This window comes from Canis lupus, chromosome 9, assembly GCF_011100685.1.
Source record: "Canis lupus familiaris isolate Mischka breed German Shepherd chromosome 9, alternate assembly UU_Cfam_GSD_1.0, whole genome shotgun sequence".
Lineage (NCBI taxonomy): Eukaryota > Metazoa > Chordata > Mammalia > Carnivora > Canidae > Canis > Canis lupus.
This window is the reverse complement of record NC_049230.1, coordinates 14,918,261-14,941,153: the sequence shown is the minus strand read 5'-3', so window position 1 is coordinate 14,941,153 and position 22,893 is coordinate 14,918,261. Positions and strand designations below refer to the sequence as shown.

General features: G+C 42.5%; 1 protein-coding gene, 1 long non-coding RNA gene and 1 pseudogene across 8 annotated transcripts in view; 1 reads left to right on the top strand and 2 right to left on the bottom strand.

Moving 5' to 3' along the window:
- Positions 1-22,893, bottom strand: part of ERN1 (endoplasmic reticulum to nucleus signaling 1) — a 78,003-nt gene that overhangs the window by 54,929 nt on the left and 181 nt on the right. For 4 of the 7 annotated variants that reach the window (XM_038546867.1, XM_038546870.1, XM_038546869.1 and 1 more), the window contains exons 1-2: positions 3,816-3,853; positions 849-957 (exon numbers count right to left, since the gene is read on the bottom strand). The exons of 1 other annotated variant lie outside the window; for it this stretch is intronic. The gene's annotated coding sequence lies outside the window, so the exon portion shown is untranslated. Of the gene's footprint in view, positions 1-848; positions 958-3,815; positions 3,854-22,893 lie in introns of those variants that run through there. 2 more of the 7 variants (XM_038546865.1, XM_038546868.1) reach the window with 2 other exon arrangements.
- On the bottom strand, positions 5,858-22,750 carry LOC119873254. The gene is made up of 2 exons (XR_005364302.1): positions 21,822-22,750; positions 5,858-6,613 (listed from the first exon to the last, which is right to left on the bottom strand). It is a non-coding gene; the product is annotated as an uncharacterized LOC119873254 (long non-coding RNA).
- On the top strand, positions 18,710-18,807 carry LOC119873466 (annotated as a pseudogene).

The following is a 22,893-nucleotide window of genomic DNA, read 5'->3' as shown; positions in this document are numbered from 1 at the left end:
AGCCCGAGGAGTATGAATGAAACCTGGCAATTCAGGGCAGATGATGCTGGGCAGTTAAGTTGCTAGTAAAACCAATTTGTTTCATGTAAGTTCATTCAGTGGTGGTAGGACAGCCTCACTGCAGCCCTGCTTGGCCAAGACTTCAACGAAGAGCCTTCCTCCCATGAAAACAAATGCAGTACTGGGACTGAACCCTCATGCTCATGGTTCTGATGGTAAAGCAAAGTCCAGCATCTACATCATTTCGTAAAATGCACCACTCACTTTGCCTTTACTCTTAAGACGTGGAAGTAACTACCAACAGCTTATATAGAGATGATTAAAATTAGAATTTCATTCTAATATTCTAAACTCAGCTAATTGTTAGTCATTCTTGCATTAATTAACTCCTTATATTTTAGGTAAGAAAAAAAAATCTTTCCTAAAAGTAGTTCTGAAATAACTTTGTTTAGAAAATATCTTCAGGGGCGCCTGGTCTGCCTTTGGCTCAGGTCATGATTCCAGGGTACAGGGATCAAGCACCATCTAGTTGGGCTATCTGCTCAGCTGAGCAGGTCTGCTTCTCCCTCTGCCTCTGCCCCTCACCCCATTTCTGAGTGCTCTCTCAAAAAAAAGATGATGATGATGTCTTTAGTAAAGAGAATCTGACACGAGATAGGGATGTGTTGAAACAGCACAAAAACAAATGAAACCACCTCTTACGAAAAAAGCCCACCCATTTCTGAACAAGAACTTGGGGCTCATCAGGCAAGGCGGCAGCTCACCAGTGCCTTAAACAACCAGCAAAGCCCAGGGCTTGGTTTCAGGTGTCACATCTACCACCGGGGCGGCTGCTCATTTCTACTCACCCTCTGCCCCCTGAGGAAGAACAGCAGGGAAGCACACCGCAAGCTCCTCCAAGATTCGGAACATGGGAGAACCCAGTGGTCCCCATCAGGGTTTTCAGAAATGCTGCATCTTCCAAAGAAATACAATGCTTAAGTTTCAGACACACATTTCAAGAAATAATCCACACACACATTGACTCCTAATAACAAAGGTCATACATAAGTTAATAAAAACAGATTTTTCATCCTGAAATCAGTGGGAAGTAGTAGTGCCATGCACACCTGGGTCTCACACCAGCTTTCCAAAGTGATCTATAGTTGATAAATATAGGACTGCTTGGTTCTGTTTATGGCACTGGTGATGAATCAGCCCCACAAAAGAGGTGTACACACACCTCCAGAGGACCCACCACTGGAACAGGAAAGCCACATATTTCTCAGATAGCATACAAATCAATCAAGGCAAGCCCCACTACACCCCCAGAAGTTCAATCTATATGGCAACACTGTAGCACTAGCTTAGTCAGATAAGCAGAAACAGTATAGGGAGTTAAAATCTTTTCAGGGGCAGCCTGGGTGGCTCAGCGGTTTGGCATGGCCTTCAGCCCAGAGCATAATCCTGGAGACTGGGGATCGAGTCCCACATCAGGTTCCCTCCATGGAGCCTGCTTCTCCCTCTGCCTGTGTCTCTGACTCTCTCTCTCTCTGTCTCTCATGAATAAATAAATAAAATCTTAAAATATATTTTTTTCAGTGAATCTTCTCTACTTCCGACTAGCACCCCAAAGACCACAGTCTTTATAATAATTTTAGAATTATTAAAATTCTAAATTAATTTGTTATTATCTGGTTAACAGATAATTAGTTAAAATTAATTAAAATTAATTTGTTGTTATCTGGTTAACAACATAATGATTTTTTTTTTCTCTTTTAGGAGTACTACACTAATTTCCAGGCTATGTTCAGAGGCCATTTTTTTTTTTGTTTTACTAATTTTTCCTCTATGTTCATTGGATTACTGTTACATTACATAATCTAAACTTTAGTTTTCTTTATTTAAGGCTAAGAAAACCATTCCCCCAAACTAAAGGTACAATACTGTGTTACTCCAGCAAGGATACTGGCTTGCTTCCAGTAAAATATTACACAAGATACCATGTACCTAAATTCCTGGAACCTATAACCTGCCATCAACAACCAGTCTGACTTATGCAGTGCAGTGGCTCCTTGCCAGGGCTCAAACCAGCTGGGTGCCAGCAACAGAGGTAAAGTGACTTACAATTCATTTTGGTCGGTTAATACATACACATTATAGTTTTACAGGTAAGATGTAAAACAAGTCCCCAAGTGAGGGAAGAATTAGATAAGAAAGATTTCCACAGTGTTTTTGTTTTACTACTTAAGGGTATACACAATCTTGAGAAGAGTTAAAGCTGCATGTCACCAAATGTAGAATAATGTATTTTTTTTTAAAAGATTTTATTTATTTATTCATGAGAGACAGACACACAGAGAGAGAGGCAGAGACACAGGCAGAGGGAGCAGCAGGCCCCATGCAGGGAGCCCGACATGGGACTCGATCCTGGGTCTCCAGGATCAGGCCCTGGGCTGAAGGTGGTGCTAAACTGCTGAGCCATCCGGGCTGCCCTAGAACAATGGATTTTGAATGGATTAGATGTGCTAAGGAATCAGAGTTTATAATTATTAATCTTAGCAATAACACTCAGAGGTGAGAAGGGCATTCTCTGTGGGGGATGTACAATACCAAAAGAGGGGAGAGAGACTGTGTGTGTATATGTGTGAATACGGTAAGGGAGGTGGCGTCTGATGGATAAGGCGGCAGAGGTGAAGGGTAACAACAAACAGACTGGAGTATTCTGCTGGCCATAATTAGCTGAAAGCTACAGGATGGAAAAGCCAATTTTAAGAGAGATCAATAAAACACTTTCTAGCATGCCATAATAGGCCATCACCCCTATAGGACTTTACACACACACACACACACACACACCCCAACCTGTGCAGTAATAGGTCAATTCAGCATGACAGACCTTAAAATAATATTCTGAAACACAGTCCTCTGGCAGGCACTGAACAGTATTCAAGAAAAGGACATCTGCATCTATAATTCTATTTGCAGCAATATCATCTACTTCAGACTATATAAACTTAAAGTCTGGCTATTTGCAATTCTGGCTGCTTTATAAAAGCATCGAACTCAGTACTATTATTCCAACACCACTGATCCTACCTAGAAGACCATGTAGATGATGGCCAAAAACCATCAAGAATTCACCAAAGCAGCTGTTAAGACTGAAATCAGTGCCCAGTAAATGTCAGCACACACCCATTACAAATAAAGGTCTCTTGTTGACAAAAAAAAAAAAAAATTCCAAGGGCACCTGGATGGCTCAGTCAGTTAAGCATCTGCCTTCAGCTCAGGTCATGATCTCGGTGGTCCTGGGAGCAAGCCTTGTGTCTTAGGTTCCCTGCCTACTGGGAAGTCTGCTTCTCCTTCTGCCTCTACCCATTACCCCCAATTGTGTGTGCCTGCTCTCTCGGTCCCAAATAAATAAATAAAATCTTTAAAAAAAATTCACATGAGTTTAAGCCTCTTACTAATCCGGAAGACGGGGCTAAACGAGCAGATCCCAAAGGCCTACCTATGAGGATATCATATGTAAAAGCCTGATTAGAGAGACAAAGATTTTTATTCTAATCATACTCTGCTGCCCAGCCCCCATCTCATTACATGTCTGATCCAACAGTGAAGTACTCGTTCCAAACACAGAGACTTCTGGCTAGCCAAAGGTACAATGTGGCACACAAAACTCATTGTGTTTAGTCTCCCATCTGCTGACTTAGGAGAAAGATTAAGACAGAATTAAGACATTACTGACATTAAGAGACTTTCTGGTTTAATTGTGTCTGTTTTAGTGATCTCAGTCTACTACAAAATCATTCCAAACTCTATTATACTTTGTTTACCTGCAGGTAGGTCAGCAATAATCCATCAACTATCTAGTTCCTTCTAACCAGACTATTGGCTGTTATGCTTCCTGGTATTAAGTCAACAAAGGTAACCATGACATTTGCTTTGGATGGGAGTCAAGTGTCTGGTTGGGATGCAGAAAAGGGCAAGGCCTAACTGAATAGTCCTGTGTGGTTTCCAAGCTAAGCAACTAAGAGAGTTAAACTTGCATTTGTGGCAATTCTTCTGTGTGGTGTAATTAACCACCACTCAAGACAGTTACACTTCTTCAGTTTAGGCTATTCCTCTAATGGTTCTCATAAAAGGTTCCTCCTAAGTCCACTTCATTCCTGAGCTCGAAGATAGGTTACTTTCACAACAGGTGAATATATTTCCCCAAAACTGGTTCTGATGCCCCAGGCTAAGTGTCTGAGGTCAAGCAGCTGGCAGTTTTGTTTGTCTTCATGGTCCCTCTGCCATTGGCTTATATTGATACCATGAGAGAGGGAAATACACTTGGGCATGAAAGATGCTCAGTGAAACCCTGTAGCAAACCATAGCCAAGGAAACAAGCTCTTATTGTTTCGAGGAGTATCAAATCCCTAAGGTCCCAAAGCATTTTATGAACTGAAAACTAAAACCCAAGGTTACACAATCATTTAGTGGCTGAGATTTGGAATGCAGGTGTTGCCACTCTTACTTCGTTGCCTTCATTAAAGGGAAACAGCAGCAGTTTGAATCTCAAAAATTCAGAATCCTGTGAGGCTCACTTATCTTCATTGAGCAGCGTGGTAAACAAACTGATCAAGGTGAGACTTCAACCATCAATGCACTGGGAGACCACAAACCTCACAGAAAGCCAGACTTCATCTACTTGAGTCTGCATACTCATCTGCAGTTAAATGTATCATGAGGAAGCCCCCCTATGAAAACCCCAAGCAGGATGGGAGGACTCCATTAGATTCCAGATTTTTCAGTCCTGATAGTTGCAACTAAGTTGAAACTGTCAATTTTACTCTTTACACTGGCTAGAGAGTTCTTTGGCGGGGGGGACAAGAACCAAGGGGGTCAAGTAGAAAGTGGATAAATGCTCTAGTTAAATAAAAGCTATCTACAAACAACTGTATTTATGACCCAATTGCGACCTAAGCTTGCCAGATGTTGCCAAGCTTTATAGTAGAAGTCAAACACTATGAAATGCAGCTCTAGTTGAGATAGATACCTGGCCAGTCAGTTCTCGCCTAGACGGAATCCCCACTGTTTCAAGTACTTGAGGATTATTACTTCCCTACTGGCCCAGTGCACCACACCCATTCTTCTCTCCTATCAGCCGGGAGAGTCAACGGAGCCCATATGGTTCCATACGACACAGATCAAACAGTAGGGGCTGTTTACAGCTTCTGGGATAGGCTATTTTAGAGATGAAAAAGAGAGGAAGTCAAGACCTAGAGAAGTAGGGACTTGCCCAAGGCACCAGAGACAGTTAACCGTAGAGGACTGGAACCAAGGCCTCCGCCTCTCCGTCGGGTCCTTTGCCCACTACACCACACTATAATTTCACTACTTTAAAATCACGGTTCTCTAACAACCATAAGCTTAAATTACTTCAGGCCTGGAGCTCCTCCTTGAATTTTGCTGGGGCAGATGAAGATCCGCAAGTACCCTGCTCCGATATGGGGGCAGAGCTTTAGGAGGAGACCAAAATGTAATTTGTGGATTCTATATAGACACCCAATATACCAAAAGGCACTGCAAATTATACAGGGTGGGGTCTTTAAAAAATGTTCTGGATAAAAATTCCTGAGATCCCACTGGAGATCCAAGTGGGTGGGAATAACACCAGAAAAAGTTAAAGGTCATAGCCTTGACCACCATAAAAAATTCCTTCAACAGACATTTATCCAGCCCAGTTCCAATGGTTTAAAAAAAAAAAAATGCTCTTTGATGATGATGATGATGAGGATACTGTAGCCACTGCCAATTCCTTTGATGAAACGAGTCATTCTTTTAATGCCAGTGCCAAGGAAACACACATTACTGATTAGCACAGGACAACTCCTTTGAACAGCGAGAACCATTTTAATGACCAAACATACTGACGAGCTTCACATAGTAAGCCATGAGTGCTGCACTTAGCAGGAATGTGAGGCTCACAAAAAAGGAAGGAAATGCAGATCTGAATATTGACTTTTTCATGTGGAAAAAAAAATCTTATGCCACCAGATTTCCAGAATTGCAGCACAGGTTTCTATGTTCTAGGCTTCCTGGAGAGGCAAGTGTACACCTCCCTCTGCAATTCTCACACATCTGGACAGAGCTAGGAATGCAAAAGAGACTACTTGGAAGACTGTGTTGGCACAACCAAGTCTACAGAGTTGTGGTATGAAATCTGAGTGCTGAGAAATAGGCGAAGCAAGGGGACTGGCCCAGGTGCCACAAGGCTGCTTTCTCCAGCTTCCTGAGGGGTAGGCAGAGAACAGAAGCAGCAAGGCATTACCAATGGGGAGTTACCAAGCCTTTAGGGTCAAGGAAGAAGCCCTTCCAGACACCAAGGAGAAGAGAACTCCCCTCCAGACAAAGGACAAATGACCCTCTGGCACAGGGATGGGAGGATGGTGGTCCACTCGGCTGCCAGCAGGCTCCATTTTCCCAGGGACCTGTCTTCTTAAAGTCCTCATACTGGTCAGGCTTCTGCCTCATCTGGAGGTCATCCTATCTTACTGCTGATTTCTCCAGGTCAGAAAAGTGGCTGAGAGGGCATCCGCATTGTGGGGCAAGGCGGCTAAGCTCCCAACTCTGTTTTCTCTTTTGAAAACTGAGAAACAAAAAAAAAAAAAAAGAAAGAAAACTGAGAAACAGCAACTAATTTTTTTTTTTAAGATTTTATTTATTTGTTTGACAGAGTGAGCATAATAAGCAGAGGGAACGGCAGGCAGGCAGAGGGAGAAGCAGCAGGCTCCCTGCTGAGCAAGGAGCCGGATGGGATGCTGGGCTTGATCCCAGGACCCTGGGATCATGACCTGAGTTGAAAGCAGACGCTTAACGGACCGAGTCACCCAGGCACCTCGGCAACATCTCTTTAAATGCTAAGAAACCAAAATAAATGTTAAGAATGTCAAAGACAAGAGTTATGTAAATATTAGGGAAGATCGTTATATTAAAGAAATTGGTGGTAGCCAAAGATGCCATCAGAAAGTAAACACACTCAAAAACCTGATTATCTACTCTTTCTCTAGCCTCAACTGCTCCCTATTTACCCTCATGGGCAGACAGCAAGTAGACAGTGGCTGGTGCTGACAATCTAAATAATTATGAAAAGGTTAAAATATGTTTGTTTGGTGGTGTTTAAGCAGGAAGAATAGAACTACTGAAGAGGTTTTCATCAAACTGTACATTTCAAGTTCAGGGACTGAATGTGAATTATCTGGAAACTCATTCATACGGTACCCCCCATTCTCTGATGATGCTTGATAGTCCAACTTCCATTTGTTATGCTTCATTGTAGTGCCTGCCAGTACCCTGTGGCTGCTAGAGGGGCAGACTCTGGAGCCAAACCATCCCGGGCAGTCGCTTAGCTCACTGCGCCTCAGTTTTCTCACCCACAAGATGGGGACGGTAATAATATCTACTTCAAAGCATTGTTAGGAGGTTTAAATGAGTGAGTACATGTAAAGTTCTTACAACAGTGCCTAGTATACAGTGAGCACCATGTAAGTGCCAGTTATTATTATGACAACTCATTAAGAACTACATGAGGCAATAGGATCTAATAACAGATCTATTCCTGCCCCAGTGGAGTTTATAGACTAATAAGGGACCAGAGTAGTCAAATAATCATGCAAACAGAATGACAAACTGCAGTGAGTACTATGAAAAAGACATACAGGGAACCCTGAGAGCCTAGGAGAAGCTGCTCTGGTCCCATGATGGGGGTGCACAGGCTCACAGTGTCAAAGGTTCTCCTAGGGACCCCTCGGGTGGCTCAGTGATTGAACATCTGCCTTTGGCTCAGGTTGTGATCCCAGGGTCCTAGGATCAAGTCCTGCATCAGGCTCCCTGCAGGGAGCCTGCTTCTCCCTCTGCCTATGTCTCTGCCTCTTTCTGTCTCTTTCTGTCTCTCATGAATAAATAAAACCTGGAAAAAAAAAAAAAAAGAGGTTATCCTTAAAGAGTGACATTTGAATTAAGATCTATAGGAAGCAGGGGAAGGAAGGGAGGAATTGCCTGGACAGAGGAAACAGTCTCTACAAAGATCCTGGGACTACAGATAATTTACTGTGTTTGAAGATCTGTTGGCCCAAGCTGCTGGAGAAAGCAGAGGGAGAATGGGGAAGCAGACAGAAGCCCAAGCGTGCATTCATGCAGAGTGGGCCACAGAATCAGAACCTTCTTCACATGCTTATTTGTTACCCTTGCAGCTTACAGAAAGGAGAGTGGGCTATTGTGATGGGTGTAAAGCACATCTTGGGGCGGGGGGGAGGGGGGGGAATCCCTCCCCTAAGGTGAAATATTTGATATGCCAAACACAATCTGTGTTCACACCACAGGTGAGTCTTCTCTGGTGCTTTAACTTTTACTAACGTTAGACTATGTTTCTTACCGGTTTCACAGCTGAGTATGAGCATAACACACCAAAACTTCATGGGCACGTTTAATAAATCACTGTTGTGGTGAAATATGGCTACAGAACGAACCCCAGAACAAGGGCTCTTGTGTTATGAGGCCCCTCACCTGAGGGATCTCTCTGGCCAGCCACCATGCGTGGGATCAGAAAGCTCCCTCTGAAGTCTTTTTAAACTTCTGGGTGTTCCATCTCCCCAGTATCCTGCTCTCAGTTCCAGGGCCATTTCTGTACTGCAGGCAAAAAACTTGGTACTAACCTTATAAAATGGTAAGTCACCGGCTCACAATCACAGATTACTCAGGCAAGTTGGCAAGGATATGAAGTATTTATCAATCTCTTCCAGGCACTCCCTGTTTCACACTTCTTCCTGTTGGATTCTTCCGGGCCTCATATACCGGCTAGTTCACTCATTTCAACCCCACCCCCAGGCTGGACTCTCTCTTATCCCACAGCTATAAAGAAAGAGGGGTCGTGTCATACATAAGGCACTGGAGCTCCAAGGCCTATAACACTCCTGCCTTCAAGGAGTTTACCATCTGGCAGAAAAGTAGTACAACACAAGGGAAAAGATGGCAGGGTCCACATGCATGCCTCCTGGCAGCAGACCTGGCGGTGTGCCTAGGCCCCGCCTGGACCAATTCCCTACAACTCTGAACCCCTACTTCCCTGCTCAGGCCTTCTTCTCCTCCTGCAGGCTAGCCTGCATTCGTGTAACTCCAAAGTCTGTTAATCATGCTCTCAAAACCCCAAGTTAAAAACCCCAAATTTCCTCAGGTATCCTCAAGAGCCTGGGACATGCTCAACATATGCTTTTGGCTGAACAAAACTGAAAGGAAAAGGGATGGGATAAAGGGTATGTGATAAAGGGCGGGCTCTGGGCAAGTCATTAAATCTCTCTGGGCACCAGTTTCCAATTCTACAAAGACGGCGGGGTTGAATCTGCCTGTTAGCTCAGAAATGGGATGATCCATGATTTACCAGGCCTTCATCCCTCCTCAGGCTTTACTGCAGATTCTTCTAGCCCCAACCAATCAAAACATGCCCAAAACCCACATAAGAATTTGAGAGAGTTTAGAAGTCTTGATGCTTTTAAGCAGAGTCATTCCCAATCCTGGTCTTTCAACATCCCACTGTCTCCACTTATCTTAAAATATTTCAACATTGGAAATTAGTAATAATCTGATTCACTTAAGGTTCAGGGTGGGGAAAAGAAATACCAATAGAAATCGACTAATGTTATGTGGGAGGAAGTGGGTGACTCCTATGCGCACATTCTTGCTGTAGATACTAAAACCAACCACCTCCTAAACTGAAAGGGAGATCTCAGTCTTCTCCAAACCACAAATCAGATAAGTGATTGAACTTTACCCAGGCCCCAAAAGCCCTAAGATTTCCAAGTACTGAACTAACAGATCAAGAGGACTTTGGGATTGGTTTTCGAAGCAACTGTGGTTTGGTTCCCAGTCAGCTGAGTGGCAGAACTACAGATAAACTTGTTCTTAATCTCTATGCATAAAGGAAACCGTTTTCTGCTTTGCAAAACCAGACCACAGCAAGTGGAAAATGAACCCTAACACAATTATAGGATAAGGTCACTGTATTGCTCAGAGAAAGGTGGTGCCTTTGAAGTCAGAGATTCCCTGAACCTGGCTTTACATCTTTCTTGAAGTATTTAAATTTATCTGGAGAGCTTATAGATACTTCTACAATGGGGAAAAAAAATGGTTTAATCTTGTGTGTAAAAAACATATACATACCACATGTATATTTGGGACCAGAACCATCACAAAAATCAAAGAATTGCTGGCTCTGTTCCCTGAATTGCAGAGGTTTCTGAGATTTCCTTGACAGATTTTTAAACTTATTCTTGTCATTAAATTGGCAACAGTTACACTCAATACCTCATATTTGCTCAGTGCTTTCAAACATATGTGAGTTATCAATACCAGTCCTTCAGAAGAGGAGATGAGAAATAAACTAAGGCATAAATCTATATATTAACCCCAACACTGTGTGATATGATGCCACTCAGAGTAGGGGAAGGGCTCTTGTCTAGGAGAGGACAGTGATTAGCGAAGGACCCACACTCTGGCTGGGCACTACAGGATAGTGAGAGACACCAAATGAAACCACAGCAAATGAAACCACAGGGGTTCCTGGGTGACTCAGTGGTTGAGCGTCTGGCTTTGGCTCAGGTCATGATCCAAGCCAGGGTCCTGGGATCGAGTTCCGCATCAGGCTCCCCACAAGAAACCTGCTTCTCCCTCTGCGTAGGTCTGTGTGTCTCCCATGAATAAAAAAAAAATCTTAAAAAAAAAAAAAAAAAAAAAAACCCACAGCCCATTGTTGTGGCAACTCCCAGGCCCTCATCTCCCTTGCTCGCTCTGCTCTAGGTTTTCTTTCTTTCCATAGAATTTTATCACTTTCTTACAAACATATTTATGCATTTATCATGCTATTATGGCTTTACTCTGTCCACTAAGTAGAAGTTTCCTGGGATCCCTGGGTGGCGCAGCGGTTTGGTGCCTGCCTTTGGCCCAGGGCGCGATCCTGGAGACCCGGGATCGAATCCCACGTCGGGCTCCCGGTGCATGGAGCCTGCTTCTGTCTCTGCCTCTCTCTCTCTCTCTCTCTCTCTCTGTGACTATCATAAAAAAAAAAAAAAGCTCCATGAGAGTTTGGAGTCTGGATCTCTGCATAGCACTAGCATGTGGTAAATGCTCAATAAATGTTTAAAAAAAAAAAGAAAGTAGAAGTTTCCTGAGGGCACATGCCCTTGTTTTATTCATTAATGTGCCCCCAGCACCTCAAACGTGTTGGCCTATAATATATATCCTATAAAACAGGTGAATGAATTAATTGATGGAATCTACTACATCTGGGAGCTAGGGAAGCTGGGAGGCCCAAAGCAAAGCAGCCTTCCTATCTTTGACAACCCAGGTAAGAATGGATGTGAAGCTGTACAGTGTCAGGGGGACTGGTCATTTTAACCTAAATGGTGTTCCCAATTTGGAAAGACATTTAGGAAAAGGCCGGCCTAGATTTTCTAGTTTCATACCTTATTTTACAGAGGAAGAAAGAGAAAGGAAATAACTCATCTGCCCAAAGTCTCCTAGCTGGCAAGCACCCAAACCCTCACCTCCCACTTCCCACTCATTGAAAAAAATACGATGTGTATCGTATGGGTTAAAACACACATGAAAACAGAAGACTGTGCCTACAAACTACATCTCAAAAGAGCTAAAATGACAAGCTACACATATCCGACTACCTGAGGAGAACAGAACTGGGATTTTTGGTCAGAAAACACAGCCTCATCCCGAAGTTTACCCAACTGTTAGGTCAGATGCTCAGCCCCATGTAGACACTGTCATCAAAGAGTGACCTCCCAATCCTACTGACATTTGTCACCATTGATCCAGCCAGGCTTTAGATTTGGTCAAGCCCAGTCTACGTGACACTCAGAAGCGAGGTCCGCTTGTTTCTAAACTACCCATTTGAATTCCTAGGGTAACAACCAAGGCCAGTCCAGTTGCTGAGACACCAGGCTCACCAGCTCCTGCATGCATTCTACAATCAGGCCCTTCAACGTACCTGATGCAAAATTCCTGCGGGCTGATGAATAATCCAGATACCCAGCCCTCCCAGGAGAAGGGGAAAGCAGGTATCACAAACCATACCCTCCCACAGTTTGCTTCCAACCCACATTCTCACCCTGATAAGAAAGTTCCTTTTTGTTTATATGCTTCATTCTTGTACTTTATTGAACCCACTCCTTTCACAAGTTTCTTCCAACACCCACTCCTCTTAGCTGCTTCACTGTGGCTCCAGTAGGTTATTTTTATTTATTTATTTTTAAAGATTTTATTTATTCACGAGAGAGAGAGAGAGAGAGAGAGGCACAGAACACAGGGAGAAGCAGGCTCCCTGCAGGAAGCCTGACGTGGGACTCGATCCCAGGTCTCCAGGATCAGGCCCTGGGCTGAAGGCAGCGCTAAACCGCTGAGCCACCAGGGCTGCCCTAACAGGTTCTCTTAAAATCCAGAGAAAGTACTGTGAAGGAACCTAGAAGCCAGTATTGTTCGGATTCCTTAGGCCTCTTAATATATGGAGAAGGCAAAAATACTAGATAAGCATGAAGTAGAACTTTAAACAATTCTAAATATCTTATAATTCATTGACTAAGTGTATTTAATACAAAGCCAGAAAAAAAAAAAATACAAAGCCAGTTTATAAGTTAAAGCTGATTTCTTAAAAAGCAATTTCAGTAGTTAGTACTCAGAGGAAAAAAAATCTCTCTCTGGAATTACCAGTTCTTCAAAAGTTGGGTACTACAATATATTGGAAAAAGTACAATGCCAGCTTGTCCATTACTAGTTCTGCCACTAACTAGCAGGACATATCAATCCCAATTTCTCTACAAAATGAGCCAAATCTGTCTCCAGTCTGGTCCAGTGTTCTGATGTGACAAGGCACATGGAGATACATTTGCTTGTCCAGGATTAAGGTACAGGAATTACCTGACAGCACATTAGAGTCCCCTGGGGCTTGAAAAACTTTTTTTCAAGTCCCAGATGTCTAGTTAAGAAATGGGCAGAAGACATGAACAGACATTTCTCCAAATTAGACATACAAATGGCCAACAGACATATGAAAAAGTCCTCCACAGCATTTGGCATCAGGAAAATACAAATTAAAACCACAATGAGATACCACCTCACGCCAATCAGAACGGGTAAAATTAAGACAGGAAACAACAAATGTTGGCGAGGACATGGAGAAAGGAGAACCCTTTGCATTACACTGTTCGTGGGAACGCAAGCTGGTACAGCCACTCTGGAAAATAGTATGGAGGTTCCTTGAGAGCTACCCTACAACCCAACAATTGCACTACTAGGAATTTACCCCAAAGATACAAATATAGTGAAACAAAGGGGTACCTGCACCCCAATGTTCATAGCAGCAACATCCACAACAGCCAAACTGCAGAAGGAGCCAAGATGTCCGTCGACAGATGAATGGATAAAGATGTGGGTGGGGTGTGTGTGTATATACACACAAACAACAGAATACTACTCAGCCATTAGAAAGGATGAATACTTAACCATTTATATGGTCATGGATGGAACTGGACAGTATTATGCTGAGCGAAATAAGTCAATCAGATAAAGACACTTACATGGTTTCACTCATATATGGAATATAAGAAATAGCACAGAGGATCATAGAGTAAGGGAGAAAGAACTGAATGGGAAGTCATCAGAGAGGGAGAAAAACCATGAGAGAGCCTTAACTATAGAGGGTTGCTGGAGGGAACATTGGAGGGGGATGGGGTAATTAGGTAATGGGCATTAAGGAGGGCACATGATATAATAAGTACTGGGTGGTAAACACAACTGATGAATTACTTTAACACTACATCAGAAATTGAGTATGTATTATAGATTGGAGGAGGGAGGAGGGAAGGGAGGAAAGAAAGAGGGAGGGAGAGAGGAAGAGAGAGAGAGAGAGAGAGAGAGAGAAGAAAAAGCTAGGCTCCATTCCTTGAGATTCTGACTTCAGTCACTTTAGGTGGCACCCCAACAGAGGGTTTTTAAAGAGCTCCCCAGGTGACTCTAGGTGACTAATTCAGCCTGGGCTGAGAGGCACTGCCTCCAGTAACACATTCCTAGCTGCAGCTGTGGCCCTGCAGACAGGTGTTTCTCTCACTCCTAGAGGCCCCTCAGGCCTGATGGGCTATTTCCTTTGAGAAAAGAGATCTGACTCAGTTTGGTCAACGAACTCCTATGACCCAACTGAAGATCAATGACAATATCAGGTTCTAGGAATTCTGACAGCACCATTTGTTCAGAAAATGTATGAAAAAATTTGGTTTCCATGACAAACACTTCTGCAGCCTAGACAAACAATTACTCCCTCATCTGAAGTAGAGGGGGGGAAATAATCCACTGGAGAAAGGGGTGATTTTGAATTATAATTATAAATTAGTCTACTAACTAGGGAAATCATGTTTAATACATAAGAGGACAGCCCTAGATCAAGGTTCATTTTTTAACAATGAAACATCATGCTGAGTGAAAAATGAAACTGACTTGGAATAATCACAAACCATTTATCATACAGGGTTTGGCAATGGAAAAATTAATCTCATTACTGATGTGAGGAGCCCATCAAGAGGATCTCACACACTATGGTTCATGCCCACCCAATCAAGTATCCTGGAAGCCTCCCTCACTCTGTAGAACACTACTGATGAGATCCCATTAAAGGATACAGCAACATCTTCCATCCCCCTTCTCTCCCCCTACAAAAATTCATAACCCATATGCCTGATGATAAAACAGCTCCTTGTTTCATTGGTCTTAAACAGCTTCAAAAAGGAATATTCAATCATTATCTGCTGAGTGCTCACTACAGTGGGTATGGCCAACTCACCATGCTGAAAGCCACAGAGGATACAGATAAGCAAGACAGGGTCCCTGCCTTCCAGGGCAAACCAGCAAGAGAAGTGACAGCCCTCTTCCCCCGCCCCCCACTTCCTGGTAGCCCCCTCTCTCCCTCATTACATTCTCCTGAGACTCATCTAACCTAATCTTCGTCCCTCCATTGTGGTCCAAGGCCAAGGCCACTCTCTCTCCTGTCACCACAGACCCACTTCCTGGTGCCAGAACTGCTGGAGAGGTAAGGGCCTCTGCAAATGTGAACAACCCAGGCCCAACCTGATGACTAGAGGGTTATCTCTTTTCAGGATTTAATACCAAAGACTGACTGCACCATGGAAGAGCAATTCTGGTTAAAGCCTTCTAAGACATGAACTTTCAGTTTTGCTAGTTCAGAAACATTTCTGGGCGAGATCTTACCGAAAAACATGCACCTGCTTGGATATTATTAGACACAAGCAAAGAAATGAGCTTAAACTATGACCCTGTTTGAAGGGCCTCTGAATCTCCACTCTACCCACGATCACTGGACTTAACTCCAGAGTTGAAAATGGTTTTTCTCGCTGACAGAGTCTCTCAGATGAAAGCAGTGTTTCTAGCTCAAAGCTGCATCTTTCTACTACTGGAATAAAAGGGTTAGAGGCCATGACTTTCAAGGGAGGAACAAGAGCATTATCTGAGCATGTTCCTGAGCTTCCAAGAAAGTCTACTTCTCTCCCCTATCCTCTGTAAAGCCAATCTCTCCTTGCAATATGGTCGGTCACCCGCTCAAAGTGTGACTGGGGTAAACTGATGGGTTCTAACAAACCCACCAGAACATAAATAAGCACTGTAGGAGCTGCTCTTCAAAGGGAAACAGAAGGATTAGATTCAAAGTTCAGTTCCACCACCAAAGTATGACCTTGGACAGGTCACCAGCCCTCTGTGGCCTCAGTTTCCTCATCTGTCTGCTCTGGGGAACACAGCAGAGCAACTATTGTTCAACTTGGGAGGGGAGGGCATGGTATAGGCCCCAAATATCACCCTCCAAGGTTCTAATCAGCTCCCACTGTTACTGATGGATGCACATCATCCTATTCCTTACTTGGGGTGGGGAAAATACTGAGACCCATCGGGCTAGATCAACAAAACTCCTTCTCTGACTCTAGTTATCTTGAGGGACTATCCATTTACTCATATATGCTCCCACTGCTCACAATACTTCTGGAGTTTTCTGGAAATCCCCTTCAAAGAATATACTTTTTGAATCCCCTAAGTGATAGAAAATGTTTAGTTGGTTTTTAAAAACAAGCAAAATCAAATCCAAGTGTCCTCAATAAATTATGCAATCAAGCTGATGAACAGTTTTGACTAAAATTTCAGCATGAACCATGTAGAAGTTATATTCAAGCAAACACCAGAAGGAATTGGGAAAGGTTTTCAACTGTGTAAGGATCATTGGCTTAAGAGTATATGTTTGGGGCAGCCCCAGTGGCGCAGCGGTTTAGCACCGCCTGCAGCCTGGGGTGTGATCCTGGAGACACGGGATCGAGTCCCACGTTGGGCTTCCTGCATGGAGCCTGCTTCTCCCTCTGCCTGTGTCTCTGCCTGTCTCTCTCTCTCTCTCTCTAATATATAAATAAATCTTTTTAAAATAACAACAACAAAAAAGAGTATATGTTTGCTTTTTTGGAGTTCCTTGTTTTAAAGTTGAATGACTAAAACGGTTAAGTAAATTCCTAAATGAAATACTGGAAAATTTAAAAAAAAGTTTTTGAACTGATTTGTATGACACGAACCCTGACCCCCGAGGGGGCGATTATTTGGAAAGACATAACATTCTCTTGCAATGAATTAAGTTTAGGTACATTTGTGAAAAGACAAAACACCACTAAAGGCATTACTCCATCATCAAATAGTACCGCAATCTTCCCAGGAAACACAGCTGTATGGACAAGCTATAGGTTTAAGAACTATGGCCTCCACCAGGGACATTCAATGCACCAACTCCTGATTTATTAAGAGGCTTGAGGCAGAAGTTTAAATGGCCTCATGACAAACTACAGAAAGAATCTCGTCTGCAAAGGGTTGGCTACCCTCAAAACCAAACTCGCAGAATTATCCCGAGGTATTTCAGGGTGTTCATGGGAGCCACATCTGCTAGAAAGCTGATCTGAAACCACTGCAGACCAAAGGACTCTGCAAACAAGTTACTTAACAAATCAGAATAAAACATTTCTCAGCAGCTTTTAGGTATATAAGGTGTCATCAAGAGACTGCTGTGGTTATTTACATCTACAGCATATAAACAAAACAAAATCTAAACATTCCATTTTCCTTTGACCTAAAATCCACACTGCTAAAAGAAAACAGGTTACTTTAAAATGATTACTATAAAACCAATTTAAAGGGTAGTTTTGTGCTTTTAAAAACCTCCAATGTTGCTTGGAGTCTGGGGAAGAGGGCAAGAGTAAATAAGATTAGCAAATTCTGGTTCTGAGAATTTATTCCAAGGAAATAATTAGGTAGTTAAGATATACTTAGCAACAAGAGGGCTTATCACATTGCTTTTCGGGGATTTAAAAAAGATTTTATTTGAGAGAGAGAGAGAGAGAGAATGAGGAGCAGGGGGAGGAACAGAGGGAGAGGGAGAAGTGGAATCCCCAGTGAATGGGAGCTGACACGGGGCTCGGTCCTAGGACCCCAAGATCATGACCTGAGCCCAAGTCAGATGCTTAACTGAGCCACCAGGCACCCCATCATACTGTTTATAGTAATGAAAATTAAAAACAGCCTCAAAGTTGGTTGGTTGATCCAAAAAAAAACAAAACAAAACATAGTATATCCATTCAGAGAAGTAATATACAGCAGTGAGTATAATGTTGCAGAATTAAATTTATTGACACAGAAAGATCTAGGATATGCTCCAGAAGAAAAAATATCTATGCAAGTATGTGCACAGAAGAAAATGTCTAGAAGGATATATATCAAGATATTAGATCAGCCGTCCAGGAAATGCAAATCAAAACCATAATGAGTTACCACTTCACACCCACTAGGCTGACTACAGTCAAAAAGAGAATATCAAGTGTTGGTGAGGATGTAGAAAAATTAGAACCTTCTTACACTGCAGGTGGGAATGTCAATTAGCACAGGTGCTTTGGTAAATCGTTTGCCAATTCCTTAAAAGGTTAAATATAGTTACATGACCCAGAAATCTCACGCCTAGGTATATACCCAAGAAAAATGAAAATACATGGCCATTAAAAAAATCTGGACATAAATGTTCATAGCAGCATTATTCATAATAGCCAAAAGGGGGAAACAACCCCCATGTCCATCAACTTAAGAATGGACAAACACAACGTGGTATATCCATATAATTGAATATTCAGCAATAAAAAAAGAACATCAATACAACATGGATAAACCTTGAAAACATTATGCTTAGTGAAAGAAGCCAGTTACAAAAGACATATGCAGTATGATTCTGTTTTTATGAAATGTCCAGGACAAATCTATAGAAAGTCGATTCCTGGTTGCCAGGGGCTGGGAAGTGAGTGGGAAATAGGAAGTGACAGCTAATGGGTAAAGTTTCTTTTGGAAATGATGAAAATATTATAAAATTGACTATGGTGATGGTTGCACAGTTCTGTAAATATACTAAAAACCACTGAATTATACACTTTAAATAGGTGAACTGTAGGATATGTGAATTATAGGTCAATAAAGCTCTTTAAAATGTTAGCATAGGTAATGCTTGTATACTATGATTATAGGTTTGGTTAATTTAGACTTATTTATGATTTTTTACATTTCTATTAAAAATATGATTACTTTGAGGGATTTTTTAAAAATTTCCCATGTTGTGCTCACTTCAGCAGCACATACACTAAAATTGGAATGATTTTAGTGTGGCCCCTGTGCAAGGATGACAAACAAATATGTGAAGCATTCCATACTTTAAAAAAATCTTCCCATGTTACCATAGAAAGCAACACACACACTAAAGATTTAAAGAAAGGGAAATAACCTTTCCTTATAATAATGGGAAAACTGGAAACAACCCATAGGACCTCAGAAAGGTGGTCACTAGGCAAAGCATGTTTATTACCATATCAATCCTGGTCAGTATGACTATAGTTGCCAACCTCAAGCTGGGCACAGAAGGCTCAAATGCTTTTGGCAAGGGATGATTTAATAAGGTGCTAGTGACAAATGCAATAACATACTCAGAAAATTTCCTAACAGTTATAGAAAACTTCTGTGAAACTAAACATAAATGTAGAACACATATTTTTACACTGTTGTATTTGCTTTGTGTGAACAAAGATCACATGATAATCAGAAGTGATGCAGAGGGGCGCCTGGCTGGCTCAGTCAATAGATATTGCATGTGACTCTTGATCTCAGGGTCGTGAGTTCAAGCCCCACTCTGGGCATAGAGCTAACTTAAAAAAAAAAAAAAAAAAAAAAAGAGATGTAGAGACTAAAAATAAATTAAAAAAAAAAAGGAATGGAAGCAGGGAGTTTATGATTACTTTTAAAAATTCTACTTTTCCCAATCTGGTCTGTTGCACTGATTTGAATATCACTAAGACTGTGTTGCTCTGAGGCAGACAAGTCCGAAACCAAACCGGGTATATAGGTAAAGATAGAGATAGAAAAGAAAAAAAAAATCCCCAACCCCTGGGAAATACAGCCAACCAGCATGTTTATTATTCACAAACTATGATTCACTGTCCCTATTTTTTTTAAGCCAGCATCACACTCTAATCATATTGCTAGGTTACAGGCCCCTAGTTATTTGTGCATAATAAAAACGGAATCCATTAAAATGATACATTACATTTTTCTCGTCTATATCATCTCTTTAGGGAGACCATTTGACCATTATAAAACATAGACAATATTGAACCTAAAGATTACTTTGGATCCCCAAACCAGAGAGGTTTCCAGCGAAAATGAAATCATTATCCAAAGATTCCTCAATCTGAAAAACGGAGTCAAAATCTGAAGCAGGCAAAGAACGGGTTTACCCCAGGACCACGCAGGCGGCGCTACTCTGTCCAGGCAAGAAATCTTTACGTAGCTCACTGGTTTTACATTTAGGAATACAGTCTACTATTGAACTCTCTCAAGAGGAACTCTCATACACATTTTCTCTTGTGCTCTGAGAAGCTAAACTACTGTGGAAAGCCCAACTGGCAGGCAGGTTAATGAAACAAAAAACACACACGTGCACAACTACAGTCCAATTTCATGATGAGCAGCCCTGATCTGAGCTTGAGGAAACATTCTCCTCACGGCGTCAGCATAAATACTTGATAACTCCTACTAGGATAATTCATGCAGGTGATAACTATCAGAGCAAATGATAAGCAAGGACATTCCTAGTTAAGACTTGCATCCCAGATGGTATCCTCAGTGTGTTTTTATATATACATGGTCCTCAGTTCTTGGTGACATTGTTTATTCTCCTCTAAAACTGAAACACTGGTTATTAAAAGAAACTGTATATATTATAGTTGAAGAAAGTATTTTGCCTCACGTACTACAGATCTCTCTGGTACTTGGCAGAAATGGCACATAAACACCATTAAGTAAGGACTGTGACAGCGATGATGTAACGCACACCAACGTTAGGTACAAGATCCAGGTCTAGGAAGGAGGGAAAAGACTCTAAATAAGCACAATTTGGATTAACAAGAGACAGCCTGAAGTTAGTAACACTGATGTTACTGCATTTTGGATATGATAGCCTAGAGTCTCAGCCTATGATGAGTCAATGTCTGGCTCAATCAGACACACACTCTTGAAAGAAAATCACAGTATTGCTTCCAACGCACTAGTTATTTCATCAATCAAAAAGAAACAGCACTGGGGCACCTGGCTGGCTCAGTCAGAAGAGCATGTGACTCTTGGTCTCAGGGTCATGAGTTCAAGCTCCATATTGGGTATAGAAATTACTTAAAATAGATTTAAAACTTAAAAAAGCATTGAAAAATTTCTTGCTGAGGCACAGTATAATTTTTTTTTAAATGGACAGTAAAAAAAACAGGGACGGGGTTTATATTTACTACCTATGATATGCAAGGTGCTTTCACATGTGCTAGTGATCCTCACTTCACATAACAGAAAACAGACTCTCTGAGAAGTAAAATAACTTGTCTGAGGGCACAGCTAGCAAGCGACCGGTTTGAACTCAGGTTTGTCCAATTTTATACCCAATATGTTCTGCAGGACATCACTGCTGCCTAGTTTAACTGCAAACTCTGCAATGGATTCCACTTAGAATATAATAGTTCTATGTTTGAGGATCAAAATTTTTGCTGGTAGATAATTCTAAGAGTGAAATTCTAACATTTTACTTACAAAGCAGTTACGTGAAAATGTAATTTTTTGATAAGGGTCTGGAATATTTTACTATGAACTTTGAGAAGTTTGGATTTCTAAATACAATTTGGAAATATTTACACAAACTGAAACTATAGTCCCAAATAAAGCTAAATAGTTATTTTTGGCTCTAAGTTACTCAATAACTAAAATACTAGAATCCTGTGAAAGAACAACCCACGGAAAAATGTGGCGAAGACCATATATATACTTAGGCCCTGATACAAAATGATCAATTTCCATAACATTTGTTTGGTCCTTCTGTTTATATTCTTATTTATGAACAGCTGCCAAGCAACAGTTAACCAATCCAAGGTGAAGCGAAGTGTTCAAGTTCAAAGTGTGACCCTAGTTATGAAAGTGGAATTTTTTTTAATTAGAGATAAAACTTGGGGTGCCTGAGTGGCTCAGTTGGTTTAGCATCTGCCTTGTGCTCAGGTTATGATCCCAGGGTCCTGGGATGAAACCCTGTGGGGCTCTGTGCTCAGCGGGGAGTCTACTTCTCCCTCATAGCGGGCCCCCCCCCCATATTTCCTTCTTTCTCAAATAAATAAAATCTTTAAAAAAAGAAAAACTTAACTTACATGAGTTTTACTGTGAAGTGTGTACAAGTCTTTCTCTAACCCCCATCCTAAATTTGAAAAAGGTGATCTTATATCTTCATCTGTTTCCAAATTCTTGTTACTCCGAGAGCATGGACTATTATTTACCAAAAGTGCATAACCTCCGAAGACTTCACAGTGTGGTACTCAGGTACACACGTGTCAGTTCTCCACCTGGACACACCGGGTACACGATATACCATATTAAAGGGTACAGTGTGGAAGTCATTAAACAGAACCTGAACCGATGTACCATACCCACATCCTGAACAATGCGTTTTTTAAAAACCACTAATTTAGGTTCTTTCAACTAGAAGGAAAAGAGGCAACTCTGTCCACAAAATGTCCTCCCGAGACACGGAGCCCATATCCACAGGCTGAGTAGAGGCCTTAAATAGTTAAATCAATGTAATCCAGGCGCTTCTCTCCAGGAAAAGATGAAAAGAGGTTTCCAGACGGCTCCACAGAGCTCTACAAGAGGAGACCGTCTTTCATTTCAAGTTTTGAAGCGGCTCCACCGCTGTCCCACATGGGATCTTAAAAGGAGCGTAATTCCCACAGCTTAACTTGCTTAGCGAAGTCGTGGTGCACAAAAGGAAGCCCCTTGCCTCCGAGTCCTTAGAAACCTGCAAGGCAGGTAAGCAGAACCAACCTCGCAGGTAAAAACGCTGGCCCGCTCCCAGCTGCATTCGTTTCCCAAAGTTCTCGCATTTTCAAAAGTTCAAACAAGGATTATAAACGCAAGACATTCCCTTCCCCCCGATTACAGGGGCCCTTTTCCGTCCTTGCCCCGGCGCCACGCCAGGCAGTGCCCGCGCCCACCTGCGGGAAGGGTCCGGCAGGTGGGGCGGCCTCCCAAGCGCCCCGGGCCTTCCAGAGGCCCCGAAGTTGTGCGGGAGCGCCCGGGGCCGCGGGAGACGCAGCCCGTGACAGCGGCGCTGGCCGGCGAGGCCCCTCGGGAGGCGTGCGCGGCGGCCAGGCCGGCCCGGAGGGGCTCGCTCCCCGCCCGAGCCTCGGCTGGGGCGCGCGGGGCCTCGGGCCGCCACCGCCACCG